We start from the raw sequence: 20,498 nt of genomic DNA, 5'->3' as shown, positions 1-20,498 counted from the left end.
AGCATCAGACTGACTCCAGCAGCATTGCATAGTGCTGCGTTAAATATGACCTGCACTTTCAGTGTGTGGCGAGTGGTTTCGAAACACATAACGGTATGTTTCATCTACCACTAGCCCCGCGTTATTTTGTGAGCAACGGTGGTGAAATTGAACACTTTCACAATGATGAACAACGCCTATCAGAAACGGATTTTGAGCCCATTCCCCTCCGTTCAGGTGCAGTAATGAACTATTCCGAAAAGGATTAATTTTTTACAGGCCATCGCCTTTCTAAATGTGACCATGCACAGAATGTTTACTGATATAAAATCGTTTTAGCAGCAAAAGAAAACTGAGAAAAGAAATTCCTGGTTGATAGTAGTGCAAAGTAGTTACTCCTTTGATTACTCCCGTAACATTACGACAGCCAGTCATTATAACAAAAAGCACAATTACCGTTCCTGCTGGGCCATATCTAACTTGTTTTTCTGTACTGGATGCAAATACGACACTCTATCAGGTCATGTAATGTTTGCAGTGCGCTGCATTAGCGTTTTGTGATATTCAGTGGCTGCTGGTCTGTTTGAACGCATGCTGGTGGCTCAAGGCTTTCATAGGACAATCTCTTGGACATTTAAACATCAGTTTTTCCTGTTCACATCGCTCTTGCAGAATTTCTAATTATAGACGCTGTGTAGCAGCAAGATGTATTTGATGGAAAATTCATCTGCTGTGCCACACTGCATGACGTTTGGTTTTGCCTAAAAGCAGTGTAGTCGGTGGTCACTATATCCAGTTGTTGGCGGATGTCGATGTGAAAGAGAACCGAGTTAGTTTATGCTCGTCTATTATAAGAATGCCTCGTCGGTGGTTGAAATAGCTGTATCAATCTTGCAGGTCTTGTTCGCGGTGTTTTGAGACGTTTGTCTTTACGTATTTCTTGGCGTGTTGTTAGACGTCAGCGCAAAGACGAAGTCAATACTGGCTATTAGCACAACGGAGACGTAATAACTTAGAGCTACACCGGTTTGTCGGACGCAAGCAAGACCAACCCCTGTCAACGCGCCTGCGCAGGATGCGTCCCCGCTAAATCGGTATACTTCTGGGTTAGTACGTCTATGGAGAGCTAGATCTCTCTAATAGAGATAAATAAGTTAGCTAATGATAATTAGGACTTTAAGCAAAAAAAAAAGCAAGAGACTAGCAACAGGGCTTTCAGGTTAAACTTCCAGATTTCCTCATGAATAACTCGTAATAATTTTGGAAATGTTTTAGCGGCGATAAAAGCCATGTCTCTAATTTATCAGTCGAAGAAAAAGTGAAAAAGACAAATGCGCATAACGATTATTTTCACTCAGTATTGCTTATCGCTCACCCCGCGATACATTAGTGGTGCGGGCGGAGTCTGGCTTTGGACTCCATCTTACCTTATGTCGAGAACTGTGTTAACCGTTATAAAAATATACGACCATCCGAAAATTGATCCTCTTACTATATCGTCGCTGGCATTTTTAATTTTTCTACTTGACCTGGACAATAAAAAAGAAACTTGTCCAGACAAAATTCTAAATACATGTTTAGAACAATATGCCGAACCATGTAACAAGTTCCTAAGCCTGGTCTATCGTGATATGCTTGACACTTGCAGACTGCTAAATGACTGGGAAATAGCCAAGATATAACCAATTTATCAATCAGGCTACACTTCAGTATAAAATTTTAGGCCAGTATTACTGACTTGAACTGAAAGTAAATGACTAGAACATATAATTTCAAAGCATCTAACTGCACTCTTAGCGCGCCATAACTTATTGTCACGTCATTAGCAATGGTTTCGCCACGGCTTATCATCAGCTCCTCAATTAACAAAAGTAAACGATCTCGCTTTAAGTATTAATAATTGCAGCCAAACTGAAACATATTACTAGACTTTGCTAAAACATTTCAGTGCGTGTGTCATTCTAAACTAACCACATACATTGCGGGGTTTCATTAGTAATAGTGAAATGGTGGCTGATAGAAGATGTCTTATAACAACGTCCATAATTCGTCTTCAACTACCACGCCAAATCCAAATCGGTACCAGTCACAAATGGCATTCCTCAAGGCCATGTCCACGGACACGTGTTGTTTCTTATCTTTAATAATTATATTACCGCCAATGCCAAGGCAGAACAACGCAAGCTACACAGGGGCCAGAAAGGAAGACGAGACACACACAGCGCTGTGTCACCGCTGTGTGTGTCTCGTCCTTGTGTAGCTTGCGCTGAAGATCAACCAACTAGCTGAGATGAACCAACTACCCCGTGATGTTATTCACGCCAATGTCAACTGTTAGATAATTTTTATGCTGGCGACTACCATAATATAGAGAGAAATTATGAGCCATGAAGATTATGTCACTCATAGCAGATTGTTGGAAAAAATTGCAGATCGGTGTAGTAACTGGCAAATGTAAGTTAAAACAGAGAAGTATGTAGCAATGGCAGTCCTCAGGAGAAAGGAGCTTTCTAATTTTGTGTACAAAATGAATGAGACTCCATTTACCTTCGTAACCGAGCCTACCTACGTGTCAAACTGACTAAAAACTATTTGCTAACCGAATATTCATATCACAGACGCATATAAACGTTCTTCCCACTAGCAACATGGATTGCAATCCCCTATATGCACATCCTATTAACGCTGAATGATTTTCAAGTTTTTCCTCTAAACTGCATGCCACGGTTTGAACAGAAATGATTTGGTTACGAAGTTCACTTTCTTTTTTCTTTCCATGTTTCACGAAAGTCGACGGCCTGGTGCGTATGAGTTGCATGTGCGTATTTAGTAACACATTTCTCAGTTTTTCTGTGTGTTATGAAGTGCCTAATACCGTATTTCTGCAGTGCTTCTTTGTCTTTTCATAACCATTTATTCGATATTATGAAGGTAATGCCACCTGCTATGGCCTTAACTCGTGAGTGGTGGTATTGCGAATAAATAATAACTATATACGCGCACACACATATGAATCTGCAATCTGCATAATGCTTTCTTGTCGGCATGATAGGGAATCTGTGTGATACCAGTGGTTCCTCTGCGGAATTAGGCGAACTCAGGCCTTTGCTTCAGATATGGCCCAGACAAGCAGCTCCTCTTGCGAATTGGCAGTCCTTTGAATTTAAGTTCGAGCCTGGCGACTTGATTGCCTGCAATACTATACGAAGCATTTTCAAAGGGACTGCACTGTTTGGAGTACAGGTAGCGACGTCACCTGTGTTTACTAGACAAATTTTGTTTCCGTCTTCACAAGCACCATATTTATTACACGCTGAAACTTTGCCTGTGTGGAAAAGAATCCAATGGCCTAATTACGCAACTTTAACCACCAGAACACAATTGTAAAATAGTGACGAACTCCGGCTATTACTGGCCCGTCATAGCTTTGATCAAGGCGTGGTCATGTCCGACGAATAGATGTAGGGCGTCGTACTGCTTTTTCTTTCAGATGCGTTTTGGATTAAAAGCGTTCCGGAATTCAGCCCCAAATGACACCACTTGAAGAGGTTATTCGGCGTATTGAATGCGGTCTGCTCACTAACTGTTGCATTCATCTTAATTTGCCAGTGGCTGCACTTGAAATCCTCTTATAAAAAACTCATTAGAGTTGCAAAGCTGGTCCCATGTGTCACTGATTCAGAGCAGGGGTAAACATCTCACTGCATGATTTTGTTTAGGCGGTAGTAATCGACGCAAATTTGAAGTGCGCTATCTTTCTTTCTCACCACATCTGGCAGATGTTTCGCAGAGGTACTAATCGTTATCATCATCAGCCTCACTGTACATACTGCAGGGCGAAGGCCTCTCCCATGTTTCTTCAGTTAACTCGGTTCTGTGCTAGCTGCATCCACTTGACCTCTGCGAACTTCTTGACCTTATCCGCCAACGTAACTTTCTGCCGCTCTCTGCTACGCTTTCCTTCCGTTGGAATCCAGCTTGTTACCCTAAGCGACCATCGGTTATCCTGTCTTCGCACTACATGTCCTGCATATGTCCATTTCTTCTTCTTAATTTCCACTAGAATGTCGGTAACTTGAGTTATTTCTCTGACCCACTCTGCACGCTTCCTATCTCTTAATTTTACCCCTACCATTTTTCGTTCCATAGCCCTCTGGGTTGTCCTCAACTTAAATAGAACTCTCTTGGTTAGCCTCCACGTTTCAGCCTCATAGGTGAGTACAGGCAAGATGCAACTGTTGTATACTTTCCTCTTGAGCGATACTGGTAAGCTGCTGGTAATAATCTGAGAGTGCTTGCCAAATGCGCTCCATCGAAATCTTATTCTTGTTATTTCCTGTTCATGGTCCGGATCTGCGGTTACTACCTGTCCTAAGTAGTCATATTCGCTTAGTACTTCCAGTGCTTCGCTACCTAACGTAAACCGCTGTTCCTTCCCGAGGTTGTTGAACATTACTTTAGTCTTCTGCATATTGATTTTTATTCCTACCGTTCTACTGTTCCTGTCTAGGTCACCAATCATTCTTTGCAGTTCATCTCCTGAGTTACTTAGCAAGGCAATGTCATCACCAAATCGAAGATTACTGAGGTACTTATTTCCTCTCCCAACTACTTGCCATCGAGGTTCAAAGTTGCTCTTTGTGTCGGTAAAAGGTTAGTTTCATATTTTCAAGCACTCACTTGAACTGAGGCCTAAGTTTGGCCTCCAGCAATTAAATATTTATGACCGAGTTTACATTACGTACTGCTGCAGACGTCATTAGGAGAGGGTACTCTTTAAAGAAATTGAATTCACCATTATGAGAAAAAGTAACGGAGCAGTTCTGCTACTGCGATATATAAAAAAAAAAGATATGGAGGGAGACAGTGGACACTGCGCGATCCGGCGTTATGGAGGGATCGATATTAGAAAGTTTATATCACAAATACGGCCAACCTGAAAGCGGGACCTTAGTGAAACTTCCTGCAGCCCTGCCGGGACGTGTGCGCAGACCTCAAAACATGTTATGTTATTATCTCCATATCTTTAGAACTTCGGTTTACAGCAGACTCTGTCGTAGGCGGACAAATACTGCAAAACGGTTATAAGAATGACCAACTCTCCCATACAAGACACTCTCCGATTGTAAACCGCGCATTTTTATGAAACTGCCTTTAAGGAAGGACTGATTGCTTATGCAGTAAACCCCTTCTTTCCTAGATTTGACAGCGCCTTCCCGACCTATAAGAAGGCTATCGCAACAAACCGCTTCAGCGACCGCTGCTTTGCAGAGAATAGGGCGGCAGTCACGTCCCTCAACAAGCTCTGACCAGGACCCTCAGAATTATTCGCAAGAGAAGAAGCAACAGAAAATTTCGCCTGAAGCAGGAAACCGGCGGCGGAGACCGGCTTTCATTCATGCCACCCTGTTGATGCCATCCAGTGTCCGGTCGCATAAGAATCTGTATGCCACGCAGCCCTCCTCTTTGAGTTTGGGGAGTGAAAACCTGTCAATCATATCTGAACTAGTTGAAGGCGTGTGCGATCAATTCAGGCGACGGCCACAATGCTTTCCTTCTTTTTGCACAACAAAGGAACCCTCCCCACCTAACTCCTCTTTTGAGCTGACTGGCAGTGACTTTTATCAACTGTATCTTTTTTCTTCGGATAAGGTATATGCATAGGGTTTAGCCGCCCAGAAATAACCTTTGTCATTCCACGCGACATAACTCGCCATCAGCGGCGAAAAGGGACTGCGTTGGGTTCACGCGATGAGCCAGGCTCCAACAAATGCGTTACAGAATGGTGGCGCACTTCTAGCCGACGGCGGTGAAAGAAAAAACTGAGTCCGAGTAACGAGCAATGCGTTATCGACCCGAAAGTTGCGGACAGTTTTGATTTCCAGAACGAATGGACAGTATGGCACTGGCAGTAGCATGATGGACGTGCAGGTTTCCCCCTTGACATCGGTCTTTGGGTTTCTGGATGTTAGCTGTCTCCCAGGCAGTGGTCAGTTTTTATGCAGCGTGGCTCCCATATGCTATCGTGGAGCCGTCAACTTCCATTCTTTTTTTACCTCACATATAGGTTTTTCTATCAACAGACTATCCCCCTCCCCTTCTTCCAGCCATCTATACAACTGGGTGCTAGGAATAAAATCTCACCATTCTATTTTTTTCCTTTGCAAACTGAAAAATATTGTTTGCGCTGACCAACAGGATGCTACACCACAAACAGTGGCAGACAGGTCGCTGAACTGCTGGCTGGTTCCAGTGGGGCTTGGAAGCCTGACCACGAATACCACCTCTGACACATGAGATCTTCCCAGCTCTCCTTATCTAAAGCTGTCTACAGAAAAGAAAGCCTTTCACACGGGGTGCAAGTTTAAATGGCGACTATATGGCGGAAGCCGAGCGTCTCATTACGTTTCCGGTTGGACCGCGAATTTGTAGCAGATTGTGCTGACAGAGGAAACGCAATAACAATGACCCTTGCCGAGCGTGTTTGCTCAACTTTTTTTTTCTTCCCCATTTTGTCCAAACTGCTCGGTGCGATTTAATGTAAGGCCTGTTTTGCTTGAACAAAAAAAGTTTTTCACGTTTTAACACAGATGAGTGTCCTTTTCCAGGTAAGTAATATTTTTGATCACGCCGCAATGATCCTATCGGCATGCTTACAACACATAAGACCTAAACATACCCTGAGATCTCTGACAGGTGTTTGTTTCTTTTTTAATTTTTACGAACGCATTCTATCCTTTACATCGTAAGGTCGTAATGTACAAATTATATTCGCATACCCTCCGGCAGGGATTATTTCTGTTGTGTTACTGTTTGTTCTAAAAAACTCATCCCACTAGTGTGTCTGTCATATCTTCAGTCGCTTTGGGACGTTATGCACCTGAAACCATAGCGTCACTAAACTAGTTTTTTATGGCAATCGACTGCTCGGTGCGAGCGCATGATCAGGTTTAAAAACAAGATTGTGCCACGCAATCAAATATCAGAATATTCCCATGAATAGTTTCATAACAATATATACAAATAATAATCCACAGTTTTCTGAAATTACCGCCGGTAACACACTGCCTTGAATTTATTTGCCGTTCTGATGTCATCGGTACGAACGCAGCACAAACTTTAGAAGCAAGATTTTGCTACGCGATTTTGGACAATCCACATCAATATGTTCATAATAGTATACCTCACAGTGCAGCCCAGTTTGGCTCAGCGTTAAATGTGATGTCTCAGAAAGCAGGACTTCAGAGCGAAGAATACGCGGAGTCAGCAGTAGACATGCGTATGACTAACAAGCTCGGAGATTACTTGCACTCTACCGGTAGAGTTACCCGCAATTGTGATTAGGCGCCGACCGAACAAGTGCGCACCTGTCACTCGTAGAAGCCGCCGTGGCGAGCCGGTTGTACCACACTGTAAGACTTTCATTACCTTGGCCGGTAAGCCGATTAGCTTGATAGCAGTGACATCAGTCACTATCAATATATTTACTTTTCAATACTTACAAGGTAATAAGGGGGTGAAAAAAAGCTCGACAGGTGAGACTGAAATACCCACCACACTGGATTACATATGGTAGAATTGGCAAAAAGAAATGCATAAATGAACTTGATTAACGTCTTAAATTGGGCGTGTTGGTACATGTCTTGAACAAATATATAACAGCACAAAGAGAGAAGGACAAGGCAAGACGACAAGGATGGCGCTGAAGGACAGCGCCGTCCTTGTCGTCTCATCTTGTCCTTCTCTCTTTGCGCTGTTATATATTTGTTCAAATACATAAAGGGGGCAGAAATTAACCAACTATCAAAATAGAAATACTTTGCAGAACATATTCGTTCAGGCTGCCCATTATAATAGAAACAAATAAAGTAAAAAAAAAGTTTATTGAAATACAAGGTATTATAAAATGCAAGCAATTAACAGCCACCTAAACGATGTTGTATAGAGGAATGGATTACATAATTATGTACAATATTAAAGTCAAACAGCAGTTTCTGAAAAAAAAAACTCTGTGCACTGCGTGCGTACACAAATTCATTGCCAGGAATTTATTTTGCATACAAGCATTAGCCACGAACATTTCACCTAATGACAATGAGCCTAGAGGTTGTAGATATGTGACAGAGGTCAATCAAAAATTTAGTGAGGTGGTCATCACCAGTGCTCTCGGTGGGGTAGTGGCTTTCTTTGCTTCGCCGCCGCCACAGACAATGTGAACATCTGACTTCGTCTTATCGAATACTGACGACCAAATACCGTTTATGTTGGAAATTTTAACTAAAAGGATACAGCCCTTTAGCTGGGAGAAACATCCTACGGCGTACGTATATAATTTCCCGACACGCGTAGCACTGGTTTCTTGTTTTTTGACTTTTATCTTATTCTACTTTTACGTTACCTGGCGGAAATATGCAATTATTCGATCTTACGCTCTCGCTGGGTGTTCTTCATTCTAGCTATAGCTTTTTCTTTTCTATTTATTACCAATAATTTTCACGCGAGCCACCTAGCCCGGGCCAGAATTTTCATACTTGAATTATTACAGATTGGTGGAGTTGCGTTCAGTATAGTGTACGCAACTACATCAGTCATTTCTTTGCCAAAAGCGTATCTGAGAGCCGTCTCTCAGATGCCTCTACCAAGTTTCCTCCGAAAGAGCGAAAGTAATTATCTCTTATCACAAAATCGGCGCCCAAGTATCTCCTAAAGGGAATGCTATTCGGCGATTCGGAGTTAGGTTTCTTTCTGAACGTAACCACTAAAAAAAATTTGTTTCAATGGCCACTTGGATCAGATCTATAATTCCTTTATGGCAAATACTGCTCAGTCGCTAAATGACTACAGCATTTTGCTTCTTCGCAGACTCGGAGGCTACCCTTGCATCATGGACACGAATTTCTTCTTACTCCGTGAGTAGAAGTAAGGAGCAAACCAGCCATCGATTGGTGGGTTCTTGCTCGAACCCATATTTGCCACTTCTTTGACCGCTTGACAAGAGCAATGCCTACATAATTATTTACACTGTGTACCTGAGGCGCGATTTTGCAACCATTCATTAAGCTATCACGGGCCGTTATGGTACTGTGGTTAGGGCGTTCGACTGCTGGAGGCAGTGATGCGGGATTGAATCCCGATCGCGGCGGCTGCGTTTCGATGGAGCCCAAAAGCTAGGCACCCTTGTACTGGGTACACTAAAGTACCCTAGGTGGTCGAAATTTGCTCAGCCCTGAACTATAAGACGTCTCGTACTGCCTGAATCGCTTTACAGCGTTTAGCCTTACAAAAAAAAAAAAGAAAACAAAAAACGTTCAGCCGTCTTCGAGTGTTCTGAGCATTGCGGCAATAACCCTTTCTACCTTCTGGTCATGCACTGTTCCCAAACGTAAGGCGGCCCGAAACGTAGCCGCAGATGAAGCTACCGGCATTCTTCCAATGTCCTTTCCGATAGGATTTGCGATTTCTTAAATGCATTGAAGACAGGCGTAAACCATACAGTCCTTATTTCGCACTTGCATGTCATCTTTGCCGCTTGATGCCGTTTTTTGGCATTGATGATAACGTAGAGAGAGAGAGGGGGGGGATTCATTTATTTTCCGACCGCAGACCTTGTGGTGTCCTTTGTTGCAGAGCTCCACTAACAACGATGAATAGGCCCGATGTAGTAATCACCTCCAGAAAGAGCCTACATGGTGGTGGCTACGTATTCATTTTTCACGATATTTCAAGGACCTTTTTGAACGTTTCTTTATCCTGAGGTATTAAGGATCTCTTGTAGAGACTGAAAAAAAGTGAGGACAACCGATAGATTTACGATAAAATATCATCACATTACGCACGTAAACAACATTGTTTTGCTATTTTTTGTTCATTTTACTTTATCTGAGTGACGGCCTTTGGTTTCTGTCCTTCATATGTTGCCTATAGGTGTTACGTCTCCGAAATTGCTTCATTTTACTATTTTACTGAGAGAGCTCCTTCGTGGCAAGCGCAAGTTCCGAAACCGTGGTGCTAAAATGGAGGTGCGAAACTTTATCTCTTCATTGCGGAGCAAAAGAATTCCTGTCAGCAAATTCCTTTGATCTAACCGCTTAGCCTGGTCGCACCGAGTGCCGCAGCGTGGCCCGTTCTCCCAAGGAAGGAACATATCTCTCGGGATTCCCCGGAGGTATCGATGAGAAATCAGTCGTTCTGCGGCTTCCGCCGTGAACGTGTAGCGAAGAAAAGCAAACGCCCGCACGGGAAGGCGAAGAAAGTGAGAAAACAAATTTTGGGGGCGGGTCGGGACCTTTGGTTGCTCGGAAGGCGGATATGGCGCTCGGGTCCCCGGGAGGCCGCCCCAGGGGCAGCGATTCCACGGAAGCGTGAGGCCGCTACTAGTGCAAGGCCATTTAATTTAATTAGGTAAAAGCGTAGCGTCACGGTCACGGAGAAGGCGCTGGTACCGCAAGCACCCGCACACAAGGAGCCGCCCAGTATTCAATATTCGAAAAAACTCTAATGTTTTTCTGCCACGCGGCTACATATCTAAGTATGGATAAAGTAGCCTAAAGAAAGCAGTGTGCGTTGCCGAAATAAAGATTTTGCAGAATTTCGCTCAGGAGGATCGGCTTTCTTTATGCAAATTAGTACTTAAAGTTCAACGTCTCCTCATTATTCGTTTGCAATTAACCCATGTAATATAAATCTTCTGCCGGCGGAAGATGAATATTTAGGGAAACGCAGGTTTCTTTTAAACACCTGTTGCAAGCACTGCCACCGATAATTTGATCTCCCTTTTCTGAAATGATGATGAACTTCAAGAAATGAGTTTCCAGCTGAATATCCTTTGTACCGGTCACAAATCGGACCCACGGAGTGAAATCAATTCAGTAAGCAGCAGTGTTTTCGATTCATCTATTTAATTTTAAAGTCATATGTTGACTCGCCTCTGTAGCAAAGGTTAGGTACCATTCCCACTTCATTTATTTCGTGAACATCTCGAGTGGTATACATGCATCAGCCCGCAGTGACTTTTGAGTACAAGTGAGTTCAGGTAGAGCGTATTTATGAGACGTTGAGGTTCCCTATTCCCGGTATTGTCACTCAAGCCTTTTGGAGTGTTGATAAAAATGGTCTGCGTCCGCGACTAGAGGAGTTGTTTATAAAGTTTACCTAAATGTTTTAAACCAGGTTCCATATAAGTTGTTTCTTTTTTGCGATCCTTTTTGCGATCCTTTAATGGCAGCGTGCCATTAATTTGCGTGCAATATTTCAGAAACGTCACGAAAACTTGCACTCCGGATATTTATACATTAGTTCTTGAATGGACGAAACGATGCCAACAGGAACATTCCGGTAGCGCAGGTACCGGCCGCCCATAGTATTAGACCTTGAACTAGTACAATGAAGACCTATATATATGCGGCTTATATGCGTCTTGGGGTGGTAATGTTCAGCACATCGAATGCATGGTGCACACTATATACGTTTTCTTCCCTCAAAATTAGTCTCCCGAAGTAATGTGTAAAATTGAGCTGGATGTGTTATGGTCGGCGAGCTTTCGACTTGTTCATAACGTAGGTTTTCAAATAATCTCGATGGCCAATGCCTCCAAATACAATACAACATGTCGTCTTTTTGTTTTCTTTCACTAACTTCTTCCCAGTGGCCTCACCTAATGCGACAAAGCGTGGCCAGAGAAGTCCTCCCCTAAAAATGCTTCTGAAGTACGCGTACAGCTAAGCGGTAGTTTGGGCAGTCATGTTACCCCATGATACAGGGCAATATCAATGCGGCCTGTTTTCTGAATAGAGCAGTCTGGTGGGCAACAATGTGCTAAAAACTATGCAGAGAAAATGAGAAGTAGTGATTATTTATAAAGAATACAACTACTGAACGAATCGACATTTCAGGGAAGCTTTTGCTGCATGAATTGTGCTGACCCAGTAAGCCGATTGTGACTTTGTCAAACCCGGAGATTGCGCCACTCAGCAATCATTCTGGTTTGTGTAGGCGAGCGTTCGCCTGTCTTGTCAGTTCGACGAAATTCACGATGACGTAGTGCGCATAATTATTAAAAATATTCCCAATACTCAGTTTATTGTTTCATGGCACAGAAAATACGTGACAGATGAACGCTTTAAATTCAGCACTCACATTAGGTTCGATTACCTCTATTTATAGAATGGTATGGAAATTATAGTACAGCCGTCTCGTTGTGCATCGCCTTTACTGATATGCAGCAACATCGCTCGGAATCGAACAGAGACCTGACCAAGCAGGAGCATGAATTTGCACTTTCGGAATGTTCTGTTATGCTATCCACTGGTGTCCCACAAAGAGCAACACTTGTTTCCATTCCTTTACAGGCTCAGCCGCGTTGCGTCGTACAGTGCGATACAACTCAGGTGTACAATAGGGAGTGGCCTTTAAATGACGCCCTTCAACCAAATGATGTCCATCGGTATATATTAATGTACAAAGCTCCCCTGTCTTTACTTCCTATCGCTCCACTCTGTATTTCCCCTCGCTATCCTCTGCCTATCCCGTTTTCTTTCTCGCCGGCAGCCGCTCAGGTGCTTCAGATTTTAGATAGCAGTTGCCGCCGCCGGCAATATTCTTTTCCTTTTTTTTTATTAATAATAAACCACTACCACCCCCTATAAAATGAGAATGCGGTTGAGCCCTTATGACTTCAAATCGCAGGATGTAGTATGACGCTGTCGCCAATTCCTAAAGACATATAAGCGTTCAAGGAATTTGATATGCGTGAACTTAATGAAGAAAGTCCTGAATTCTTATCATGTGGTGCAGAACGAGATACAGATTGTATTTTTTGATACGGTAGATTATATGCTCCACAATTATGTAGCTTTTGAAGCAAGATATTGGCGCATGGTATGAAATTTCTTTGTTAGGCCTAGGAAAATGCCTAAAACGACTTCTGGCCCTTATTGTGGTTGTTTATGCGGTCGGACCAATCCTCACCTAGTCTATGATGAGAAATGGCAGTCTTCGCTAATAGCGCACAATTAATAAAAAACAAACCAGCCTCTGTTGAATAACAACCTCCCCATATGCCTTACGCCGGTATTTATTGGAAATGGCCCCAAAATAAATGTGTATTTTGGCTTTATTTTTATTGGTTGGTCGAATAAAGATCGTCTCGAGCCCTTTCGTGATCGCGTTAGCTTTGACGCAGCCATTCAAAATGTATGAAAACATTGCTCAATAAGTCGAAATTATTTTATTACATCTTGATCTCTGCTTTTATACCAGCCTTGCGGCTTCGGCAAAATAAGTGCTACGAGAATTCCTTTCGTTGTATTTTAGGAATGGAGTCAGTGTTTCCTGTTTCTGGTTGAAGCAATCAAGTGTATTTCTAATTAAGACCATGACGTGACCAAGATGTGATGTTACCGACGGTTTTGGTTCTCGGTTTCCTGTTCCTGCTTAAGGAATCGCCTGTCTTTAATTCAGGGAGAGATGGCAGTCGAATCAGTTTGAACGCGACTCCCAGCAGAATGAAGCAAAGTGGCTTGTTGGGCAACAGCGCAATGCGTGTTTGTGTTTCTATCTGTCCATGTTTCTAGCGCGGTTTTAACATAATGCCAGTAGAAATATTTTACTAAATTCCCGAGGACAGCTTATAATGACAGAAAATGTTGGACGCGCAGAGATCACCCTAATGTTAAACCCTTTGAGACGCTGCCATTCATTTAAGCCCGGTATTCAGCGAAAAGCACGGTAAACTGTGCACACGGAAACCAGCTACCGCCACTGCCACGTACCAGGGGTTAACGCCCATGTGTGGTGTGAAAGTCCTCTGCAGCCAAAGAAAGGGAATGAAAATAATGCGAAGGCAGGCGGGCGGGAGCTCTATGAGACCGGCGGCTCCTTTCAAGTCCCACGCCGAAACAAAGGGAAGCCGCCGATCGCGCGCCCCCAAAAATCACGACTCGGGCGCGATCAAGCGTCGCTCCGTGAAGCTGCTAATGCGCCGGGTGAGCGTAAGGGCGGAGCTGGCTGCGCGCACGACGGAGTCACGGTGTCAGTTGTGAGCGAGGGGGATAGCGCGCCGGCGTGATCGGGTGTAGTCGTTCATTTGGGGACCTCAGGATTACTCGATCAATTACGACCCCCAGCGCCGTCTTGGCGACCACGTGCAGTGCTCGAAAACATACCGAAGCTCGAAAGTAGGTAGTCTAATGGCCCAGTCAGTGCGCGAAACTAAGTTCACGGGACGACTTCAGTCAACGCCCCAAGAGCCTTAGGGTGACTTACTCCTTGCACCTTATGCGCACTTTTACATGGGAATAGCAATACAGCATACGCACGAAGTAAATACAGAAGTGGGGATGCGGGCACGTCTTCAGCTCTGTTTAGTCCCCCTACTGCGCAGAACCTTTGGACGAAAAGTTGAAAGCACACGTGACTTACGGTGTGTCCCGTGTGAAGACGCCACCAAAAAATTACAGTTCTTCCGCACCGAGCAAGCAAGAGGGGCAGGGACGCCTTCTCACGCGTCAGGGGAGCATCGTAGTGTGGAATGAAATCATGTGCAAGGACTCCAAATATGGCGCGTCTAATGTGAAAGGAAATGGACAAACACGTAGCGTTCGTCTACAATCAATGTAAACAGCAGCAACGGCCAACTTCTATTTCCATATTGGGGGAGCCCCCGGCGTCTCTGGTTTTAGCTCGACTTTATTTGTAAGGGCCTGGTTACATGCTAGCAGGATGACATTATTAGAAAATTCAGCTCACCTAGGCCTGTTAACCAAATCTTGGAAAATAGATGGTGTGTTCTCAGGACTTGAACACCACCGAAACGATACATGACACTGCTATAGCACACTCTACGGGATTAGAATGTTAAGATTTAAAATTCATCAAAAAATTGGTTGACCTTGGCAGAAATTAAGGCCTAGAACATAGGGTCTTGCCTCAGAATCAGCCTTAAATCTAAAAATTTCAGCATACTTATAGACGGGGTTTCGAAGGTGTAGGTAAACACGTTGAAGTGGAGGGCTCGTTAAAGTTTAACCACCTGGGGTTCTTTAACCTGCACTTACATCGCACAGCACGCAGGCGCCTTATTTATCGCCTCCATCGAAAAGCCACCGCCGCGGCCGAAATTCGATGCCGCATCTTTGGGCGCAGTAGTCGAGTGCCTTAACCACTGCACCACTACGACGGGGCTGTCACAATGCATGCAGCGGTGCTTTGTGGACTCTGTTACAACAGGTGTTTTCGTTTTCTTTTTGAAATTTTGAATTGTCATTTTCTCTCTCCTGATCATTCGGCCTATATAAGCTGTGGCACTCCGCGAACAAAGCAAATTGATCTTTAGTCCTTGTTTGTGTGTCTCGCCTCTCTTGTCATTCTTTTGTTTGAGCTCTAAAACCTCTACATTAATCTTAACTATCAACTCCTAAAACAGCAAGTTTAGTTAACCATGGCGCTGCGTAATAATAAATGGCACCATAAGCCCCCTTGTACTCCTCTGTTCAACGAAGCTTCGGTCATGTACAGGCACAAGGATAAACTGGCAAGGGAACTGAAGGAAGAATATCTCATTCATAAGAAAGGCGACACATGCTTGAGTACCCCGACTGTTATTGTTGATCAGCGTGAAATCTCATATTTTCATCATTATAAATGATTTTCACTGTTGGGGTTTACCTATGAACATGCACACCTGGTTGCAGGACCGTTCTGTATATTTATGCGCGTTGTCTGAATAAATTCTGGTTATAGTCGGCGCTCTTCCCGTCTTCTGATCTATACCTGAAACGTGACAAACAGTGTGCAGGACAAAAGAACCAAACAAAAGGTATAAGAACCTCTAGGTGAGAGAGAAGCGTGACACGGCTGTTTTCTATTCTTGCCCCATCTTGCATGCGCAATCTCAAAAAAAAAAAAGAAATATATATATATATATATATATATATATATATATATATATATATATATATATATATATATACTTTAGCAGAGATGGTAAATTTAATGAGACGGCTGTTTCCAGATCGTTCCTCATTTTGGTGACATTGTCGACGCACATTCTAAGGAAGCCGATAAACACAAGAAGCCAGTGGCACTTCACTTTGTATAATTCCACTGTGTATTTTTCCTTTTTATGTCCATGGTTTCCTCGTAAAGGCCTATCGCAATTCCCCTGAATACGCCGCCACATGACAATCCCCCCCTCCCCCCACTCCTGGTGTACATTCAAAGTTTGAAAAGGCCAAAAATGCATACACGTACATATGAGCGTGGTTTCTCACTGCATAGTGGCATGCGCAGTGTAAGCATTTTTGTACGAAGTCGTCCAATGCATCCCTCTGGCGAATTTTTCGTGCAATGAAACAATGTTGCCATCTTCCCTACGCAGCGACCACCTCATGCTTCGCAGTCAACTTGTACTAGGATCATTTCGCCAGAGAACCGGCACAGAAACATTTTTCAAAATGTACTGTGTTGCCTCCTTCAGCTACCACTTCAAACTTTGAACTGATTGCTGCATACAGAGATAAAGTGCCATCCCTAGCCGATGCCGAAGGTATTGTGAGTCCTGTCGTAATGCCTGAGTTGCTTGCATCAATAGATGAGGCTAAGCGTAGTCATCACCTGGTCCCATCGGCATTGCATATAAGGTGTACAAGAATCTGAGTTAAGCTTTGCTCCCTGAACTCCCCAACACGATTGACAAAGTAGTGCTAGGCGGCTTTGTGCGTGACCCCTGGAAACTAGCAACTGTGATCCCCATTCCAAAGCAGCGAAGCCACGGGCTAGCCTTGACAACTTCAAGCTTATTCCTTAACATCAACAGTGTATAGAAGCTGACAGAGAACATGTCTGTTGTTTAACGGGAGCAAGAAAGAAAGGGGGGGGGGGGGGGGGCGGTGCCTTGTAGGTGAAATTGGCTGGACACCAGGATGGTTCCGCTGCCGGCTGCACGCCAGTGTATGTAAGAAAGTATTCTAGATAATTTGAAGGGTACATGGTACATAACTACGAAACATTGGTCTGAAGGGAGTATTGTTCAGCCATCGTCTTCCTGTCTAGCGCAGTCGCCTTGTTACCTACAACAGGTATACTTTCGTACCAACAAGCACCTAAACAAATGCCTACCACTGAAACAAAGGAAAAAAGGGCAAATCTTATATTGCATTTGCACTTAAATTATTTCATTATTATGTTATCTTGATAGTTGCGTTTTAAATACCGGATTTTATACGTTGGGTAGAGCCTAGTTGAGCGACGTTTCCTGACTGCCTAAAGTGAAAATCTGAACTGGACGTTTTAGTCTTCCACTTGGTTTTGCTGTTGAAACTATTCCTGGTTGCTGTGTCTTTTCTTTTGCATCGTCCACTGGAACAGTTTAACCTTTTACACTGCACCGGGTCACCCAATCTGTGGGGGACACTTCCGGAGATAATAATTCTTGGTATAATTATCATGCACAGTGAGGAAGGTGAGCTTAACTACATGACTTTATGATAAAATTATTTTGTGATTTTGTAATCCCGGGCATTGTTATGAGTGCCGTTTACCACCCTTGCCTTTCAGTGGGCACGCACACAGTCTAACAAATGCATCTTTGAAGGATTTTCCTGTATGCATGTGTGCATCTTAGCAGTTCTGCTAGGCTGCAGATCTTGAACTGCTAGGTTTCGCTCCGCCCATGCGCACCTTTATTCACTATACCGTACCTTCCTTATATATTAGAGAAAGGTTTTATCTCACCAAGAAAGTTACCTGGAATGCCCTGCTGAGAAATTTTAGTAGCACTCTAAGGAGGGGACATCGCCGGTGTAGTTAGTGTGCCGTGCAAGCAAAACTTTGGAGGTGACGATACAGTCACATCTTGTTCTTTAGTGTGGAAGGGTCCGCTTCAACTTTAAAACCGACAGGTTGATGAGCGGTACTTGGAAGGTATCCGCACAGCCGGGATACGGAATACGGGGGACTAAGATACGGAATACGGGGGACTACATGCGATCACATGATGTAGTGCCACGATTCTTTGTTACTACTTTTGGATGTATACTGCACTTTTCAATTATTCGCCTTCCAATTGCCTTTTCTAAGCTTGCTTGAACAGTGAGTGGCCTCTCGACGAATAGATGCATCTTTACGATTCAGAAGGGTAAGGGCTCATACATCGAAAACGCAGTTATTTCGATGGTTACAAATGCGCACCCATGCAGACTCTCGCACACCACTAACGCCGCCCCCCCCCCCCCCCCCCTCCCTTCAACACCCAAAAGGCAGGCAGGAGGAAAGAATTTTTCCCGCAAAGACGGCAACACTCTAACGCTGGCAAATAAATGAACGCTCATGCATTTCAAAGCCATTCGAAGACATAAGTATAGCACTATCAGCGATGTTGTGTGTATTATACGGACTTCAAGAAGCCACAACCAGACCACTGAAGAGGGCCGAAGGAAGAAGAGGACGAAATGTATGCGACCGGTCAACCTTGTCTTGTGGCGCCTGCGTTGCTACCTGCCACCGTGTAATATGGCCTACTGAACTGGCTAGAACATCTCGGTTTAGACGTTACAGACCTACAAATCTTGAGGAAAACAAAACCACGTGTTTCGTTTCAACGCACGTCTGTGAGATGCGGAGCGGGTGCGATGAAGATTAAAGGGTGCGCCTTTTTCAGAGAGCTGAACGGTACACCGCCGTCCCCCTTCGGACGAGTCGAGAAACGACACGCGGAGGCGTCAGGGGCGTTGCGGAGCTGACGGCGGCTGACAGCTCACCGTTGCTTCCGGACCTCGCGTGTCAGGGCTGTCAGACGGCGCCGCCAGTGGCCCTCCTTAATCTATCCTGTCGTTAGGCTGGACGGAAGGTTCCGACTTGAGACTGAGACGATAACTGGACAGTGGCTAATGCCTCCTAGGCGGGGAGCAACGCATGCAAGCCACAGGTCGAAGTATTCTCGGCAGCGCGGTTACCAAGCGTCAGTACTGAAATTTGCGGCGTCAAAACATGCAGTTAACGGAAGGCGCAACCAAGGGAAACATGTGTGGTGCCTGCATTCTCATGTCTCCCAATTGAGAGGGGAAGCGTCTCAGTATTTTGTCCACGCTTCGCTCACCACGAGGTTTCCACTATGCCCCCCCCCCCTTTTTTTTTTTTGATAGCTCAGTCACGCAAGGAGAGTTGGCTTCCTACTGAAAGTAACTTTGGGTACTATCTGTGAAGCAGCCGAAACTTCCAATGGCGAAAAATTGTTGTGACACGTGCGTGTACAGAAAAACAATTACAAGAAAGTATAGAAGCAAATAGTTTATTTTTTCTCTTTAGCGTCGTTAAGTACTTGGAATAAAAATATTAGCTGAATCTATGTAGTCAAGCGTGCACTCTCGCCGAGCAGTTCACTGGCTATGGAGTGCTATCTGCAAACATTATCCAACCAATTCAACTTAAACATCGTAATACAATCCATGCTGGGTAACCTTGGAGGAATCCATGCAAAGACTCGTTTTCTAAGCAGTGTTTCCCACTGGTGTGTAATTATGGTCTCTTAATTTTTGCTGTGTGTAGTAACAAATTCCTTTGATAGAAAAAAAAATTGGACAGTAAACAGAAAATTTCGCCAGCAGCCAGCAGTTCTTTTTTTACGAATTAAAATATAAATAAAATACTGCTAACGTTTTGATTCATCAATATCATTAGTTCGCTTATTGGCAAGCAGGTTGATCAGAAGCGCTCTTCAGCAAAGCCCGAGAACGTCAAGTGGTGTAGACTTAATCAAGATGGTTTCTTAAGTTTCAACAAAATGATATATTTTGAGGTGAGCATGTTTGATTACTTAAGAAAAAAATTTGGAGACGCTTAAGCTCTCCCTGAAGTTGTGACCCGAGAGAGGCGTTCAGACCCCTGCGTTGCTTAATCACTGAAGCCAAAGATCGCACGATATCGATATCAACTTACGCAGAAAATAGGTTCTGGGATGCTAGTGATTCACTCTAGGCTGGGAATAATAGCGCAGTAAGGAAGACGGGACTAGCGAATATACGCCTGAAAGAACACGCAAAGAAAGTGAGCAGTTTTGTCGTTAATGGGAATTTGTTCGAGAATTGCATAGCGTGGGACAATAGGGCTCCCTGCCGACCGGTGCTCGAGGGGACTGTTTTAATCTACTTTCGCCGCGTCCAATTCACTCGAAGGATTGCTGAAGCATCCAAGATTTCGCGAGCAGGAACTGGGTGTGTCAGCACGCCGTCAATATGTGTAATTAAGAGAACTTGAAGTTTTGGCTCGAAGGGGGTGGTGCCGGCACGTGCTGAGTATGGGTTTCGGGTGAGGGTGTCAGGGTTCTTTTTTTTCTTTCTGCGTTTTTCGGGAGTGTATGTATTTGCTCCAGAATATGCAATAAAATCTCTGTTTATAGCGCCTGTCTATGTTCACTAGTTAGTTCGTCTTCCTTTGTGCGCTCTGATTTACGGCTTAGATAGATATCTATCCCCGCTAGTGGGAAATGAATGTAGGAAATGAATGTAGCGTGTTTGGGCAGAAAT

This window comes from Amblyomma maculatum, chromosome 11, assembly GCF_055883805.1.
Source record: "Amblyomma maculatum isolate TAMU_Amacu chromosome 11, ASM5588380v1, whole genome shotgun sequence".
Taxonomy (NCBI): domain Eukaryota; kingdom Metazoa; phylum Arthropoda; class Arachnida; order Ixodida; family Ixodidae; genus Amblyomma; species Amblyomma maculatum.
This window is presented reverse-complemented; position numbering follows the sequence as displayed.